At 42.7% G+C, this 18,206-nt stretch overlaps 1 protein-coding gene across 1 annotated transcript in view; it reads left to right on the forward strand.

Annotated features, from left to right (window-relative positions):
* Window positions 1-5,748: 5,748 nt before the first annotated feature.
* B3GALT1 (beta-1,3-galactosyltransferase 1) overlaps window positions 5,749-18,206 on the forward strand; it is a 123,142-nt gene continuing 110,684 nt past the window's right edge. The window contains exon 1 of the mRNA XM_054972487.1: window positions 5,749-5,804. The gene's annotated coding sequence lies outside the window, so the exon portion shown is untranslated. The remainder of the gene's footprint in view (window positions 5,805-18,206) is intronic.

Below are 18,206 nucleotides of genomic sequence, written 5' to 3' on the forward strand. Positions count from 1 at the left end.
GAGGATAGTTATAGATTTATGAGCTGTTGTATTACATTGCAAACCGCCTTAGGCACATATTTGCGGACAGGCAGCATACACATTTTTCAAGTGAATACATAAATGGAGGGCTAGGACCAAACATCTTTCCCCCCCAAAAGCCTAACTATGAGAAGGCAGAGCAACGGCAACTAGAGACTTGCAAAACTAAACACAGTTGGCAGTATTGCATCACATTGTAACGGATATAGCCAGAAATACAGCGGGACTAAATTTGACCAAAAATATCATAGAGGATGCCTGTGCATGCAGGAATAGAGTCAGCTTGGTCCCTCAGCCGGACATACCTTGAAGGGAGTCTAGAGGTTTAGAATAGAACAATCTTGGAGAGGATCAAGAAACAAAATTGTAACACAATTATATGGCCCTGTATAGATTAGAAACTGTCTAATGCTTACCAATAGATATTATTTATTGAGGCCCAGGTGCAGAGAAGCGCCTGAGAATGGCAAAAATACCCAGGTTTGCAGAAGTGATGTTATGATTCAAGGATGGGTGGATTGTTTGTTGGCCCAGAAGATACACATATATTTGAGAAATTTGTAATCACTATTTTTACATAAATTGTTAAGATAAAAATTATCAAGAATGAACTCACAATTTTCATATCTTTAAACACATGAAACTGCCCTGTACTGAATCGGTCCATCAAAATCGGTATTGTCTACTCAGACCAGCAGCAGCTCTCCAACACCTCAGGCTGAGATTTTTCAGACCCCTTTTGCACGTACAGTTTAAAGCGCTATTTCTGAGCAGTCGGGGCAATTGCAAGGGCTTTGGCTAGACACCCGCTCCTTTCACATTGTTCCTAGCAGTTTTGATTTGGCCTCTTGTGATTCCTTTCAGAGCTGCCTTGAAGCCTCTGTTCAGTTTCAGGCTTTCAAGGCATTGCAGTGCACGTCACCTTTTTTAAAAACTTTGAGCATGCGTAGTAACGTTTCAACATTACTATGTCTTCTGACCAACAAGGCCTCCCCCATGCCCACCTTTATGTCAACCACCCACATCCATCCCACTGTTCTCAGGGGTAAGGCAGGACTTCCCTTTGCATGGGGGGGGGGAGAGCCGAATTGTACCGAGCCCCAGCTCAGCTGAGATGCGCCAAGCTGGGGCTTAGCTGGAGTGGCCGCTCTCCTGCTCCGCAGATGAGCCCTGGCTTGGTGTGTCTCAGCTGAGCATGCAGTGAGCTGCAGCTCAGCTGGGGTGGCTGCTCTCCTGACCAGGAGAGCCATGGGCATGGCTCACTGCGCATCTCAATGGAGCTGGGGCTGGGTACAAGTCTGCTCACCCCCCCCCATGCAAAGGGAAGTCCTGCCTTACCCCTGGGCTCAGTGGAGTGGGGGTGGGTGGTTGAAGGGTGGGAATGGGGGAGGGGCTTGTCGGTCAGAAGATGTAATAACATTGAAACATTACTAGACATGCTCAAAGATTTAAAAAGGTGACGTGCAAATGAAAGTCTTGCCTTACCACTGGGAACAGTGGGGTGGGGGTGGGTGGTTGACAGGAGCGCTGCAGAGGAGAGCGGCTGCCCAAGCTGAGCTGCGGCAAGCCTGCTCTGCTTGCCCGGGAGGGCTGCAGAGTGGCCAAAAACAATGGTGGAAAAGGAGTTCAGAGAGCTGACTTGGGTGGATATGGTTGATTCCACACAAACCAATCATCTCACAGGGAAAAGGAGAGGGGAGGAAGCACTGCAAAAGTGTTCACACTGGCATGAATCTGGCCAGCCCTGACTGGGCAGCTGATTAAAAATTAAATTGCGGTATGTCCACAGGGAGAACAACTGGGGTAACGCGGACAAAGAGCAGTACCGTGTCCCATGACTAGCTTGCAAGTGTGAAACCCCTGCAAATATGGGACGTGGAACAGGTACGGACACACTTTAAAATCTGAGTGTGAAAAGTACCTTACCTCTGTTGATTTAGCTAATATTGAAAATGTTGAATAATTATGTTTCCATAAAAGCTTAAAATGGAAGCAGAGACTCTCCCATAGTATTTACTTATGTACTATCTCTGCAAATGGATCTGAAATGTTACTGAGGTGTATTTCTTGCCAGGAGTTAAATGATCTGATATAGAAATAACTTAGAACTTCTTAAGTGCACGCCTACATCTGAATCAGGCCTGGCCAGAGTAATCCAGAACAGCATGTTTCAGAAGTGAACAAAACTCACATTTCCACATGGCAGATCCAAATCAGTCATTTGGATTCCCTCACAGTTGGCTTCTTTCTGAGGCAAAAAGACTAAAGCCAGGAGTTCCCTGAAATATTGGTATTTTTCTTGACCACATCGAAGAGTAGGTTCCAAATTACAAAAGTAAAACTTCTGATAGACCCAAACACTGTCCCTGTCCGAAGGAAACTCACTAAATCAGAAAAAGAGTCACAGCTTCTTTCTTGAGCAACACTATTCATTGTAAGGTGTTAGGAACGGGACACGTCTGTAACCTGGACAGAACTGCAGCACAATTCTAAAGATGCTTTCACGGGAGTAAGTCCCATCAAATAGTATGATTCTGAGTAGACCTGCCTGAATGGCACTGAAAATGCAGCAAGCCATTGCAATAAACAAATTGCTAGATAGTCTTTTATTAAAGCATGGCAAGGTTTATAAAGTGATCTTGTAACTAAGGCAGAATAATTCCCTCCTAAATAACTCCTTACTTGCTAAATATCCACATTGATATTTTGAGAGTAATTTATTCTTCTTCGTAGATAAATTTGGATTAAGTTAGGAAGAGGCATTGGATTAGATGACTTTGAGGTAACTTCTAGTTCAGGTACCTTGCGTTTTAATCAGGTAATAACAAGATAAACTCATCTATCTCCTCTGCCACAAAAATGTTTATTTTAAATCAATCAACCATAGGCCAATTCGTCTTCTCTCCCTCCTATCAACACACAACACTTTTATTGCAAATCATTCAGCCAGTTCATTTCATCCATTTCTTTGCTCTGAGTCCAGCACATGTTTTATTTTTACCTTAAATTTAATTTAATAGACATTTTAGCACGATTGCATGATGTGCAGTTATGTCCTTTGTGTAGGATTGTCAGCCCCCTGGCCCAGCTACTACCTGTGCCACACCTGGCTGGCAGGAGAGGGTATTGTTGAGAAATGGCACATGTGTGCTCCATAGTGTTTTCAAAGACATCATTTCCAATTCAAACTGGAAGTGACAGGGCCTCTGCAGGGCTAATTCTTTAGGAATATTCACAAAACATAGAAAACACCCTATATTTGGGGCCAATTCCTGAAGAGTCAGCCCTGCTGAGCCCCCGTCACTTCTCGGTTTGAACCTCACATGATGTCATTGATAGCCCCATAGAGTACAAATGTGCTTTGCACACATGCTTGTGAGAAAAACCAGAACACCCCTCCCCCAAGATTTGAAGGTAGGGGGTCCTGGCAACCCTGCCTTTTTGCCTACTGGCTCCCCAAAAACATCATGTTGTTCTTTGCAGGAGACTATCACAAAGTCTGCACCAGCTCAGTGAAATATACGTGGCCATGTATGCCGTCCCTGGGACCTCGCAACTTGACTCTGACCTACGTGAGGATGCTGATTCCATTTATATGAAGTGCTTCCACAAGAGGCCAAATCTACATATGCAGTAGAAGGAGGTGGTTGGATAGGCTGTAGGGATGCAGACGGAAATGTTGTTTGGGTCCATCTTGTTTTTGTTTGTTACAAATTGAGACGCCTTTAATATAGCTGTTGTTAATTGATTCAGCTGATATATCCATTAGTTTCACCATCATCACCACAACATTTGATTTATATACTGCCCTTCAAGACAACTTAATGCCCACTCAGGGTGGTTTACAAAGTGTGTGGTTATTATTTCCACAACAACAATCACTCTGTGAGGTGAGTGGGGCTGAGAGAGCTCCGAAGAACTGTGACTGACCCAAGGTCACCCAGTTGGCTTCAAATGGACGAGCGGGGAATCAAACCCGGTTCTCCAGATTAGAGTCCCACCACTCTTAACCACTACACCAAACTGGCTCTCATTGAGAAACACATCCCCAGGTATAACTGTAATGCCCACGCATAATTGGTTTGGGATGATATTGTCAGGAATTGTGCCCTTCCCTCAACAAATCTTCCATTCCAGCTTTGAAGCAGATAGTTCAAAGTTTCTCTTTAGTGGATACGCTTAAAATTCTCACTTACAGAGCAGGCCAGGAGGGAAGAAATGGAATGGCTGAGGCAAGCAGATTCTCTGTGCTGAATCAAAAAGAGTCCAGTAGCACCTTTAAGACTAACCAACTTTATTGTAGCATAAGCTTTCGAGAATCACAGTTCTCTTCATCAGATGAAGAAACTGGTTTCTTCTTGCCCTCCATGCATCTGACGAAGAGAACTGTGATTCTTGAAAGCTTATGCTACAATAAAGTTGGTTAGTCTTAAAGGTGCTACTGGACTCTTTTTGATTTTGCTACTACAGACTAACACGGCTAACTCCTCTGCATCAGTGCCGAATGATTTCCACCCTAAGCAATTGAGCCAGCAAAGCGATTGGGGCAAATGCTGTGCACAGAAGTGTTAATCACAGTTGATGTGGGATGTACAAACATGAGACAAGAGTTCTAGTTGGATGCAAGTAGCCCTTCCCTCATGCTTCTTCTCCTTTACCCCAAGCAATGGGAACTGAAAGTAACATGCAGTGGGGGCAGGCATTCTGGTGCCACCTGAAATATAGCCCCATTTGATCTCAGTTTCGATTTGAAAGTTATAGGAAGTTTCATTTGGACTTATTACTGTTCTGAAGTTAACAAACAGTTAATGTAGAATTTTAAAATTATATTCCAAATTCACCTTCCACGTGGACTGTACCATTTCAGCCTGCAGATGGAGGATTCTGTTTTCAAGATGCCACGGTTTTATTCCAGCCTGCTGTCTGCTGTGTTCATTTCATATTTTTCAATATAGCTTAGCATTCAGAATGATACTATCCTCTCTACTCTTTCATGTATAGATCCAGCCTCACATATTTGCAAATAAGATTGTGTGTGTTACTGGTTGGGGCATTACTATGTTCAATCCTTTTAAGTATTTTCTAAAAGCCTAAGATAACATGGGAACAAAACAATGGGAAAGTGATGTGCTAATCATCTTTTATAAATACATTGGAGGACTTCTGCATTGCTAAAATAAATTTCAACCTACCTCACTTTTGCCAAAAAATTGAAATTTATAGCTGAGAAGGTGTATTTTAGCATGGAACATCCTCCGACTTGTAATTCATCACTTTGTAGCCCTAGCAGTTTCTTCATTCACAATCAAGTGAACTCTGATTGCTTTATAATTGCACAAATGCAGGTAATGAAAAGTCCTTGGTTGTTGGGGTTTGGGTTTCTTTTTTTTTGCCCCATCTGGCCTTCCTTTGTATCCATCTGTTTCTTTCACTCAGTGTGCTGGAATCTTGCTACATGAAATGGAATCTAAACCCCTAACATAAGCCCTATGCAAGCCACCAACCTACGCCATGGCAAAGACTTCTCAAGAATCATCAGTTGCACCATTCTGACTATTCCTCAGATTTGTGAGTGCCTATGTGCACTATCGTGTATGAGCAGCTTTTAAAATCATGCTTTGTACTGAGTAGGTTCACTTATTAAGTAAGCAATGTTCTCTGGTTTCAGCTGATGCATTTCTGGCATGGGAAAGGGCACCGTTGAGCATCATTCTTCCAATTCAGCAGTTAACAACACATGGAAGACTTTTGCACAGACTCTGTTTGATGCTACTGTTTGAATGGTAAGTACTGCACAACGATACATTAACAAATTCTTTGGAGGGGGGAATCTTAAACTCTGCAAAATCAGCAACAAACCCACGTGTGTGTGTTCTGTAGTGTTGTTTTTTTTTAAGCTACATGACAGTTAATAAGTTCGGTGTTTGATTATTCTGTCGTAGTGCTTCGGTCTGATTCTAATTTCTGGCCTTGTTTATTGCTTTTTAAAAACACTGTAATATAAATCCCTTTGTGGCTCACAAGGGCAATTCATGTGTTCCTCACTTCAGTTTATTTAAGTAAGTGCTAGTGAATTTGACTTTTACCTGGAAGCTGACACAATGCTTATTGGGCACGAGCCAGTGAAACCCCATTGATTTTGCTGGTTGAAATTTATGTACCTAGTAAAATCACTTGGACCAAAAAGTGCTTTGCTTTCACTTGGTCGTGCCCATTGAGAGGATAACTGTCTGCTTTTTGTATTCTTTCAGGTGTGTATGTATGTTTTTACTATATAGATGTGAGGCCTTAGATGTAAATGCAGTGGTTTTTAACTGGTGTTGTACCCTCCATCAGGTTACAAAGGACAGCAGCATATTAACGCAATCCAAAGCAGGTTTCCTCAGGAAAAAGTCCCTTTATGTTCAGGGGATGTTACTGTCAGATGAACATGCATAGAATCACACTGTTAGAAATCTTGTTCGATCAATGAAACCCTGAATATGATATTTGCAGTGCAATCCTAATGTCTATTGACCTCAATAGACTTAGGAAGGTATAACTCTGTTTAGATTTGCACTGTTCATTCCACAATGCTAATTCTTCTGAAATCCAGGGGTTCGGGATAATATAGGTCCTCTTTGGAATTAGATCTCTATCTTTTACAGTGTTTCAGCTTCTTAAGTTTAACAGCCTTGTGTGGCCCTAAGAAAGGTACCATTTTTAATTCCTGGCTCAAAGAGGTGTTGCTCCAGCAAACAAGATCATATTTTAAATTATTCATAATTATTTCCAAGGTAGTCTCTGAAACACTATGGCATTAATTAATTTAGCACACAGCTGGGGTTATCCTCACAGACATTCACTTTGCAAATGATTATTTCTGCCGCAGAAAATTAGACACAAAATCAAACATTTTAGTAATGCATTCTCCTTCTGTGATTCTCAGCAATTGAAAGTAATGAATTGCTTCCCCTTTTGACACATGAAGAAGCTTTTATGCTGTGAGAAGAGTTTTAAAAAATACGCAATTTGAATTTAACTTTGAAATCAAAGCACTTTCCTGTGATGAAAATTGGACATACACATACAAAAATCTCTCACAGTAATAGCATTAAATGTACCAAAAGTTCCATCAGGAGATCAATGATAGTGCTGTGGTCTACTTTATAAAGGTAAGGATAGTGATTTTGAAAGTGTTTATGTGTACATTGCAATAAGTATAAACTATATATCCGTTTAATGGCAAAAGCTCTGAGTACTTAAAAATGAAAGTAAATGCTGACTGGCTTATATTAATCACGACCTTCCTCCCCCTCACACACATACAATTTAAAGCTGTAATTAATCTTCATGAAAGCCAGAATGAGTTTTAATGTGGATTCCTCTGACAAGTGAATAGCATTGCCATCTCAAATTTTTCAACCAGTCACCGTGTAAGTCAGAATTTTTGTTTGTTTATACAGCTGAAAACTAGACAGCCAGCATGGTGTAGTAGTGTCTGACTAGCATCTGGGAGACTCGGGTTTGAATCCACACTCTGCCATGAACGTTTGCTAGGTGACCTTGGAACATTCACTCTGACTCAACCTACTCTACCTCATGAGGTTGTTGTCGTGAGGATAAAATGGAAGAGGAGAGAATGATGCTATGAGCCATTTTGGGTCCCTACTGGAGAGAAAAGCGGGGTCTACATATCTCAATAAATAAAATTAGCTTTTCGGTCATTGGTAGTGAGTGACAGGGAAATAACTGACCACCAATGAGCACTAACTGCTCACCACTTGAGAACAGTCAGCAACTGTATGGAGCAATTAATATATAATTCCTTGCTCAGTTGGGATATTTGTATTATATGGCTTACATGAGAGAACAAAGGACAGCATAGCTCTAAAGTCATAACATTACTTTTTGAAAAAGGGAAAAGGGAAATGGGAAAAGGGAAATGGTTTTAGCCAGTTCCTCCTCCCAGATCCTCACATTGTGTGCAGTGCAATTGCTAGGGGCACACTGAACCCCAGGGACAATATTTTGGGGAGCGGGGGGCCATGTGGAGAAGGGAGAGACAGGAAAGTTCCATTTGGCAAGCAGAGTTCTGCTCACTGTTCATTGGATACAAACCAATCAAACCAATCAAGAAGCATCCAACCAGTTCCAAGAGTCTTCTGGAATCAACAGAGTATATTTCTGTGGTTTCACAGAAGGATGGACTAAAACGCTCTGAATAAACAATAAAATGAAATAGGTTTTAACAAGATGTCAGCAAACCAACAAAAGCAGATTACCACCAACTGACCTCAAGTCCCGTATAAGTTCTTATGAACAGAATTAGTCCTTCAGGTAACCTGAACCCAGGCTTTGAATTGGGCCCAGAAGCAAAACAGGACTCCAGTATAGCTGACTAGCATAGGGCTGATATGTTCATCCCATTCCAGGGATGAAATCCCAGGGGATTTCAGTTAGGATCCTAACAGCCACATTTTGAACCAACTTAACCTTCTGGATTTTCTTCAGAGCACTCACAATGCTGGAATAAATGTTGTTAGTCTTTAAGGTGCTACTGGGCTCCTAATTAATTTTGCTACCACCAGCTAGCACAGCTACCCACTCACCCCCACTGTACGAGTTATTCCATAATATTGTTTCACTTCATAGTTACCTTAGTCAAATCAACCCAGAGATGTATCAGCTCTGCCAGGGAAGTTGTTGATTTTGGTCATGGAAGTGCTCAGTACTTCTATGCCAGTCCAAGTGCAGGGAGCCAGAGTGCCACTGCAAAGTTCATTCTGTTTCCTCAAGCCAGAGAATCTAGTGAGATTGAAAGAATCGTTTTAATGAAATTATTTCTGAGGGGATAAAGTTGCTACAAACTGATGTTATCATACCAGTTTTGAAGCATGACAAATATTTTGTTTAAATATGCCCCCATGTGGTGATTGCTGGCATTTAACACTGAAAAGGTCTCACCTTGAGGGGAAGGATACTAGCTCTGACCACAAGTTGCTATGTTTAGATAATAATTTTACCACACGGAACTGGCATGATAAATTCACCTCTTGGTTACTTTACCAGAAGGTGAGAATCTCCCTCCCCCCTTTTTGGCAGGCCTTAGAAGTTAATACTGTTAATGCTTTCTTCTGTCCTGATTTCAGTAAATTATACAGTATTCATATTAAGATTAATACTGCTTTATTGTCAAGATTCAGCAGATGTTAATGTTCGATCCTGTGGGCCCATTGGCCTGAAAGATGGGGAATAAGATAGAAATCATAACCAAGCATTCATCTATCTAACACATCTGTGATTTCAGTGACTTCTTTAAAACAAACAAACAAAATAGAGTTGCTGCCGTGCAAGAAACCTAGAACTCTTTCAGCTTCTCGAGGGTTTTCACTGGATTTATTATTTTTGTTCTTGCAAGATTCTCCATGCTTAAAATGTTGCTGAGTAAACACAGTGTGTGAGCAGCCTAATTTTTGGCTCTCTGCTTTCTGTTGGCATTGAAGCGCTGAGCACCCTCCATGACCAAAGACAATAACTCCCCTGACAACGCTGTCACATTGCTTGGTTGCTTCTGCTGAGTTCACTGTGAAGTGAAACAGTACTACAGATGTAGTCTTGGCAAATCAGAAAATACACTTCTGAGCACGGAAAGCAAAATCTGTAGTAGAAAATAAAGGAGGAGGACCAGTTTCAGGCACTTTTCTGAGCAAACTGGTTGCCAACGTGATAAATGTACACACAAAGCTAAATTAACAAAAATTCAGATTCAGAACTTGGGTTTAGAATTCAAAATTTAGAAAATCTGGAATTTCCGAATATCAGGAACTCCATCAGGAATACCCATTTTCCACTTTAAAAAACACAAAAAGGCAGACCACTTGTTACAGGCTTCCTTTAATCCTCTGACCCTTTCTGTGCCTATGCCAACAGTACCAGCTACGATGGCCAAGCAGCTGTGCTAAGCTTTAGGAAATTACTGCAATCTGGGCATTAACCCTGAACAGTGCAAATGCCGCCAGGGCAGCATGGGCATGACATCATGGATAGCTGGGCAGCACTGGCAGGTAGCCAGGCAGTGTCGGGTAAGTGAGAACTGTTTCCCTAATTGGGGGGGGTGTCTCCTTGCCCCTCTGCTCCCTGCTTTCCAGGGCCTCTGGCTAATCCTGCTGCCCTCAAAATAAGGAAGTTGCATGGCCTCACAGTGCCCACTATAGTCACCCACTGCAGCGCTCCGTACTGAATCTTCAAATAGCTGAACATGCTTCCAATGGAGAGGTGGGCCCAAGTCATGCCGGTGCTTTAGTGCCTTCCTGCATGCATGTGTTCAGCCAAACAAACATCTGCAGTACAATAGTAAAAATGCTTCAAGATTATTAACCTTGGGAGCTCCAGAGTTTCCCCAGCCTCTGTCCAATAGGGCCACTGACCTGTCACTAATGGTTGGGGTGACTGGACGGCCAAGTGCAGTTGGAAGGGCAGGGGCAACTTCTGATCCATGCGCTTCTGCAACATTGCCCACCTGAAGCCTGTCATTCTTCTCCTCCCCCACCTCCGATGTGTGTGTACTGGAAGAGGAGTTTCTCCCAACCACAATGCTGATTTGCACAGGGGCATTTCTCTGGAAATGGATGGTGGAAGCAAAACCTTCCTTGAGGATAACTGCTAAGCTCTCATCTGAATTGATACTGGTGGGGCTCCATGGGATAGATTTGGAAGGGAATGTCTCGTGCTTCTTGTAAATCTCCCCACCCCAATCACAAAAGTGCCAGCACAATTATTGCCCAAGCTGCCAGTGTCAATCTCAATGCTGATTCCATCCTTGTCCTTCTCTTTTGCATCAGCTCTTTAGGTAAAAAGTGCCCCTTTCTTTGCTCCCTTCTTATATTCCTGGAGCTGGCTGCCTTGTAGACAGGTGACACTGGAATATGCTTAAGGTTTATTCTCACCTGCTCCACCCTGAACCAGCAGCATCTTTGCCATCTCCTTGGCAGAAACACACACCCTGCCTGTTGCCGTTTTGCAGTACCAGTGCTGAACAAGGCAGCTGGCCGACAGATTTGGGGTTGAGCGGGGACTCAACAAGAGCTCTCAATGCTCTTCCTCCTCTCCCTCTCATTCGCCTCTTAGTAGAGGGTGCTGCAGTGGCTACAGGCAGTAGACCTGCAGCCTTCCCCATATATCAACATCCTCTCTACCACACCCATGTTTTATACTGCCGGAAGACTTTCCTATCTAGATCTGTCTAACAAACCATATTCCTGATGTACCCTCAAAGGGAAGTAAATTTAATATAAAATATCCCTATTCAGCCACAATCTACTTAATCTGTTTTATTCCTAACATAAACTAAGTGGTAGAGAGGAAATCACATTGTAGGTTGAAGTGCAAAGAAGAGGGCATAAAGAAGTCTGCTTCATTATGCAGAGCACTAATCAAGGTAATGGTCAGAGGACAGAAGAGGAATTATGTAAGCAGCTATGCCTCCCTTTCTGTACTTGGAAAGGAGCAATGTGAAAGTACTTTCTGGTGTCTGTGTCTGCTTCAGGATTTCATACATTCAGATAGGCATCACTCACAGGCTTTGCTCTCATCCCATTTCCCACCCTCCCTTGGCAAGACCAATCAGAGGACACTGAGCTCCCTGCCCCACCCACCCTTGGTGCCAAGCTCTTGGGGAAGGTTTCAGTTTCATGTCTGAAGAAGCAGGCCAAGCTGTCTGACGAATAGATTTTACTTTCCTCCTTTTGCAAGCAGCCCAGCCTACTTCCATCGGAGCCAATAGGACTCCAAATATCCGGAATTAGCCCCAATATCCGTAACTAAAAATTTTGGATTCGGAATTATTTGTAATTATGAATATAGCATTATTCGGTGTGTCCGAATATAATTTGTATTCTAAATATAGCATTATTCAGTGTGTCCGAATATTTCTGAATTTGAATTGTACATCCCTAATGTTAAAAGAATAAGGGTGCAGATCAGCCAAAACTGTTGTCATCCATGACTGAACTGATATCCATGATATCCATCGCCCATAACAATAGCCTACAAACTCTTTTATGGGAATAAAATTGTTCCTTCTTTATTTGATTCTCTCAGAGGCTGAGGCTAGGACAGATCTCCATTTTATACTTTGCCTCCCTTCAGAATATTTATCATATTCACTTGCTTTGATCAGTCACTACAGAGGGAATTTATTCTCATGTTGCTTGTGTAATCAGCTAGCTTTGAATTTTGAGTTTCATACAAAATCAAATAGCTTCTTTGAGAACTGCCACAACAAGGCAAATGAATGCAAGTCTCATAAATAAATACTAGTCAATAGTTCAACAATCTAGTATATTTAGAACAGAATCACGCTCAGTTGGTTTAAAAATAAAGTGAGGAAGGGGGCAGACATTTATTAGGCTTAGATTTATATAGCATTCTGCTACATACTTTCTGAATCAAAACCCTTTGAGTTGAGTGACACCTGGAGTGGCTTAGGAATCGGTCCTGGGACCTGTTCTATTCAACATTTTTATAAATGATTTGGATGAAGGAATAGAGGGAATGCTTATTAAATTTGCAGATGATACTCAATTGGGAGGGTAGCAAATATGGTAGAAGATAGAGTCAGGATACAGGATGAGCTTGACTGGCTGGAAAACTGGGCTGAAACAAATAAAATTAATTTCACCAGAGATAAATGCAAAGTTCTGCATTTAAGTAGGAAAAAATCAAATGCAAAATTATAGGATGGGGGAGGTTTGTCTTGGCAGTAGTATGTGTGAAAAGGATCTAGGGCTCTTGGTAGATCATACACTGAACATGAGTCAGCAGTGTGATGTAGTAGATAAGAAGGCAAATGCAATTTTGGGCTGTATCAACAGAAGCATAGTGTCCAGATCATGATAAGTTATGGTATCACTCACTCTGGTTAGATCTCACCTAAGAGTATTGTATTCAGTTTTGGGCACCACAATTTAAGAAGACTATAGACAACCTGGAACATGTCCAGAGGAAGGCAATGAAGATAGTGAGGGGTCTGGAGACCAAGTCCTATGAGGAAAGATTGAAGAAGCTTGGTATGTTTAGCCTGGAGGTGGAGCCAACTGAGAGGTGATATGATAACTATCTTCAAGTACTCGAAGGACTGTCATATAGAGGATGGTGTGGAGTTGTTTTCTAGAAGGTCCAGAAGGTTGGACCAGAACCAACAGGTTGAAATTAAATCAAAAGAGTTTTCAACTAAACATTAGGAAGAACTTCCTGACAGTTACAGTGGTCCCTTCCTCGGGATGTGGTGGGTTCTCTTTCTCTGGAGGTTTTGAAGCAGAGACTAGATGGCCATCTGACAGCAATGCTGATTCTGTGAACCTAGACAGATCATGAGAGGGAGGGCAGGAAGGGTTACATCAGTGCTTCGTTCTTGTGGCCCCTTCTTACATGCCCAGGGTAATGCCGATCACCATCTTGGGGTCAGGTAGCAATTTTCCTCAGGCCAGTTTGGCTAGTGATCTTGACAGTGTTTTCCTGTCTTATGGGCATGGAGCAGGATCACTCGGTGTGTGGAGGGGAGGTAGTTGTGAATTTCCTGCATTGTGCACAGGGTTGGACTAGATGACCCTGGAGGTCCCTTCCAACCCAATGATTCTATGATTCTGATTCTATTATTGCTATTCACTCAGCAAAGGCAGTACCAATGGAATGCCCAAGACCGTTCCCACACAGTAATGAAGGTCTTGCTTTCTGTGGTAAGGGTGTACATTGTGGAAGTCCCAAGCTGAAAATATACATGAAAATCACTGTTTCAGGTTATTGCCATGATTTTCTGATATGGTTAGACAAATATAGGATTCTTAGCATTATGAAAAACACACATACACCTGAAAAATCTGTGTAGTTTTTCATGTTCCAGGCTTACTATCAGCAGCATCAGGCATCTTGTTTTCCTATGATCCTCTAAATTACCTAGGAAGAGCCTAGCGGAGAGGCATATCTGGCTCCTCCTTTCCTCCCTCCTTTGTGGGGGCAGAGCCCTTTCCTCCTCTGTAAGTAGGATGGTTGGGAGCACTTTGATCAGGGGACCCATAAAATTTGACCCATTGGTCCAATTTGCTTGAAACTTTGTGAGGGGGCTCTTTATTGGACAGGCAGCCCTAGCAACTCGGCAAGTTTGGTGTAATTTCATTTAAAAACAGCCACTCTAGCCCCCATGAAATAGTCCCTCCATGGGAACCAGAATAATTCTGGAACCCCCCCCCCAAAAAAAACCTGTACCTTCATCCCAAAACAGTACTGTGGGTCCCAAATACCATTGAATACCAGTATTTATGCCCTTCCCAAATTCTGAATCTGAAAAATAGCCTCTTTTTTTTCAAGTGCACAACCATAGAGGGTAGGACTCAGGAATGCCAGGCAAGGGGGATGCAGACACTGGGGAACACATAACTGACCATTCACAAAAGGTGTTCCTGACAGCTTTCCAATAGTTCACCCATATATCAATCAAGGGGCATGAGTTTGGGTCCTACTAAGGAGAATAACAGCAAGAAGGCAAAGCTGACCTTCAAGAGGGCAACAAGGTGAGTAGCGGCAAAACAGAAGGAGGCTGTACTAGAACCCACAATTCACGAGCTGTCTTCTGGCCACACAGGAACAAAAACTCACATAGGACATTCAGATTTCCTCAGCTGCCATGGCATCAAACCAGCCATGCCTACCAAGGTTGGTAGGACAACAGAGAAAGGACGAGTGCAGTGGAGATGCACAGGTATCGCATATCCAAAGATGCTTGTTCTACCCCCATATGTGGCTAGAAAGCCCAAAAAGGAGTCCTAGGCATAAGCAAGAATTTTGCTCCACTGAACATAATCACTGGGGATGGACCACTCATGCTGACTGGCTGCCCCACAAGACCATCATTTTGGTCAGCAATCCCATCCACTATCTCCCCCTTCAGTTCAGGAGGACCATTACCACCCGCAGCTCCTATTCATCCCAGCAACCTTGGCACTCCATCCCTGCCTATTCCCACTCCATCATGCAGACTACATGGCTTATCGGATGCCATCAGTGATCTGAGGGAGTATGTAGAATATTTCTATCCAGCAACTCCTGTGTAATGATTTGGAAGGAGGTTTGTGACATTGGGTTAAAGCAATGACTATATGATAAAAAGAATACAAATGCAATAGAACAGTGAATCCAGAAGGACTAAAACTAATTAAAAGCAGCAACAGTGTAAAAAAAATAGTCTAATAGTCTAAAATAGTAATAGTCTAAAAACCATAAAAACTCATAAACATTCTTGCATATTAGTACATATTCTGGCAAATGAGAATGTAAACACTGCAATACAAGTGGGTGAAAAAAGAATATCCTTTATGGCATGCATAGACCTCAGTTTCATGAGCAAACTCTAGGCAGAGTCCAAGCAAAGTTCCTACTTTGTTCAGACTATAGTCTGACCTCTCCAGACCTTCATTTTTATCTTTACAGCACAGACCATCAGCCAAAAGGATGGCTTTAAATGACTCCTGAAGATGAGCATTGATTTAGTGCTGATGAATTCCCATTTATTTTCTATCCTGATTTATTAGCACTATTCAAGAGAGCTTTGTTTACCTCATTCAGAACTGTTAAAATGGGGGGGGAAGCACTCCAGAGTGCTTCAGGTCTTGATTTTACTTCGATGATGTTTGTTAACCTTTGTGCCGATGTAGAACAAGAGCTATAATTGAAAAAAAAAACCAACAAAGTGAGCAGTAGCTTGCAAAGTTTCATTTTAAGAAAAAAGATAATAGTGTCACCGAATATTCACTGTATAGATATAATATTCTCCAAGAGGCATTCAGCCAGTACAGATACAAAAATCATCCATCCGTAGTTCCTTTTCTTGTTCTAAGGAGGAAAAACACTTAATCAACTTGAGCTCCAGTCGAGTTCTTGTTCACGGATAACGAGTTGCGCATAACCATGGGTGGGCCCAGTTATGGGCAGACATTTAATCTGTATCAAAAGGTATATCCAGTCTCATCAGTGAAGACCAGACAGCATTGCAATGCAGACAGGATGCATATCTTAGATGTGTGTTTGCATCAGTGTGAGCAGGCGTCTGCTTCTGCTCATATATTTTGATCAGGATATTTGCATCCTGTGATATTGTCAGATCTTGGAAGTTAAGCAGGGTCAGTCCTGGTTAGTAATTGGATGGAAGGCCGTCAAGAAAGGCTAGGGCTGCTTCACAGAGAGAGGAAATGGTAAACCACCTCTGAACATCTCTTGCCCTAAAAACCCTATGGAGTTGCTGTAAGTTGGCTGCAGATAGACAGCAAAAAAAAAATGCAAATAGAATAAAATATGGACTAGGGCTCTCCAGGCTAAAGCTTTAGTGATGGTGAGTTTCCTTATGTTCCATCACATGAGAGGGATAAGAATTTGAGGTGGGATCTAGCACACCCAACATTATTACGGTTTAAAGAATGTTTTTCACATTCCCCTTGTTGAAACTGAAGCAGAGAAAAATTTGGATTGAAGCTTTATTTTTTTTCACATAGCAGAATGTAACTGAAAACAATTGTTAGAAAATGTAGAATGTGCAAACACCCACATACATTTGCAGTTCATATTAAGAATTCATCTATAAATGATGGTACACTTGCAGTCCTAAATTTGAAGTCCATTGACTTAGGGTCAGATTAGACATGACCAGGCCTGGTGCCACCATTGAGGCGGTGAGGTGGGGGCCACGGGGCCAGAGGGGGCGCCGGCGGGGGTGCCAGGGGGGGAGGTGTGCACCACAGAGCTAGCGTACCTGGCCTGTGCCGCCGCTGCTGCCGGCCAACCCCACGCCGCCGCTGCTGCCACACTTCCCCAAGCGGGCACAGCAGCCACTGGCCAGGGACGGCAGGCGGCCAGGGCAGCGTGCGGAGCATGGGCAGCCTTCTCACGCCGCCCCAGCCACCCGCCTGCCAATGGCCCAGGCTTTACTGCGTGATGACATCATCGTGTGATGATGTCATCACACAGTCTGGGGGTATGTGCGCGCTGTGCGTACACGCACAGGAGGGTTGCTGCAGGCGCCAGAAAGCCTGGCACCGGCAGTGGACATGACAGCATCCACGGGTCCAACCATTATAAAGATATTTGGAAATGCTACAAGGCCTCCATCCTGAACAGGTCCAGAGCACAGTAGGGAGAGGTGCTTTTATCCCATGCCTTTTCATGTGCCAATACAGCCAAAGGGGTTACTGTAATTTAAACACCATTAGATGGCTTTTAAATAGCCATGGCACCCACAGGTGGAACTCATGGATGCCTTTAGAAGTGTGTAAATCTGGTTAGGATTTCACTGTCACTGGTCCTAACCAGAATTTTCTCTAGGCCAGGCTGCTACAAGAAGCCAAATTATCTTTCACAGAACTGAGCTGGGTCTCTTAACATACATCTGGTAATCCTAAAGCCAAGTTAATAATCAAGTAAGAAAGAAACATATAAACAGTCCAATTAGGCATGCCAACAGCTTACCCCTGCCCCTCTTACGTGCCCACTGATGCTGATGGTGGTGATGAGAGAAAAAGAGCAGGAAATGGTGTCTGACCCCAGAATCTAAGTTGTGATTTTCACCATAGTGATTTAGGGTGGGGGTTCTAGAGTGCCAACCAGAAGTGACATCACTTCTGGGGCCGGATGCCCTAAAATTTACTGGGGGTTACAGGCTCAGGCTCAGGCTTGGCAATCCTAGGTCCAACCCAACATGGTATCTGTATTCCAGCTTTTGTCAAAGTAGCATGGGAAGACACTGTGGGGCTTCCCCAACACTTGTGGTTAAATGTGAATAGAACAAAATGTATGAATTCACCCATACAGTCTCTCTTCTAAATATACAAATTAGCTCTTCACTTGGGCTGACAAGGAACAGCTGCTGTGGCTCTGACCAAAATGAATTAGCTATGGAAAACCACAAGGTCTCGGCCAATGAAAGATATCTGAAGTAAAATAAATAATTTTAAAGGAAACCTTGAAGAAAGTCAAGAAAACATGTTTCCCCAAAGTGATCAAAAAGAGAAGGCAAAATAGTAAATATTCATATTTCAACAAGAAAGAAAGAAAGGAAGAAAGATCCTACCACTGTTCAGCTTACCCACCTGGAGCTTTTCATTCAAGGGGTTAGAACTAGGAAGGATTTTGTTAAATTAAGACGGTGATAGAACTGATAA

Source organism: Eublepharis macularius, chromosome 2, assembly GCF_028583425.1.
Source record: "Eublepharis macularius isolate TG4126 chromosome 2, MPM_Emac_v1.0, whole genome shotgun sequence".
Taxonomy (NCBI): Eukaryota; Metazoa; Chordata; class Lepidosauria; order Squamata; family Eublepharidae; genus Eublepharis; species Eublepharis macularius.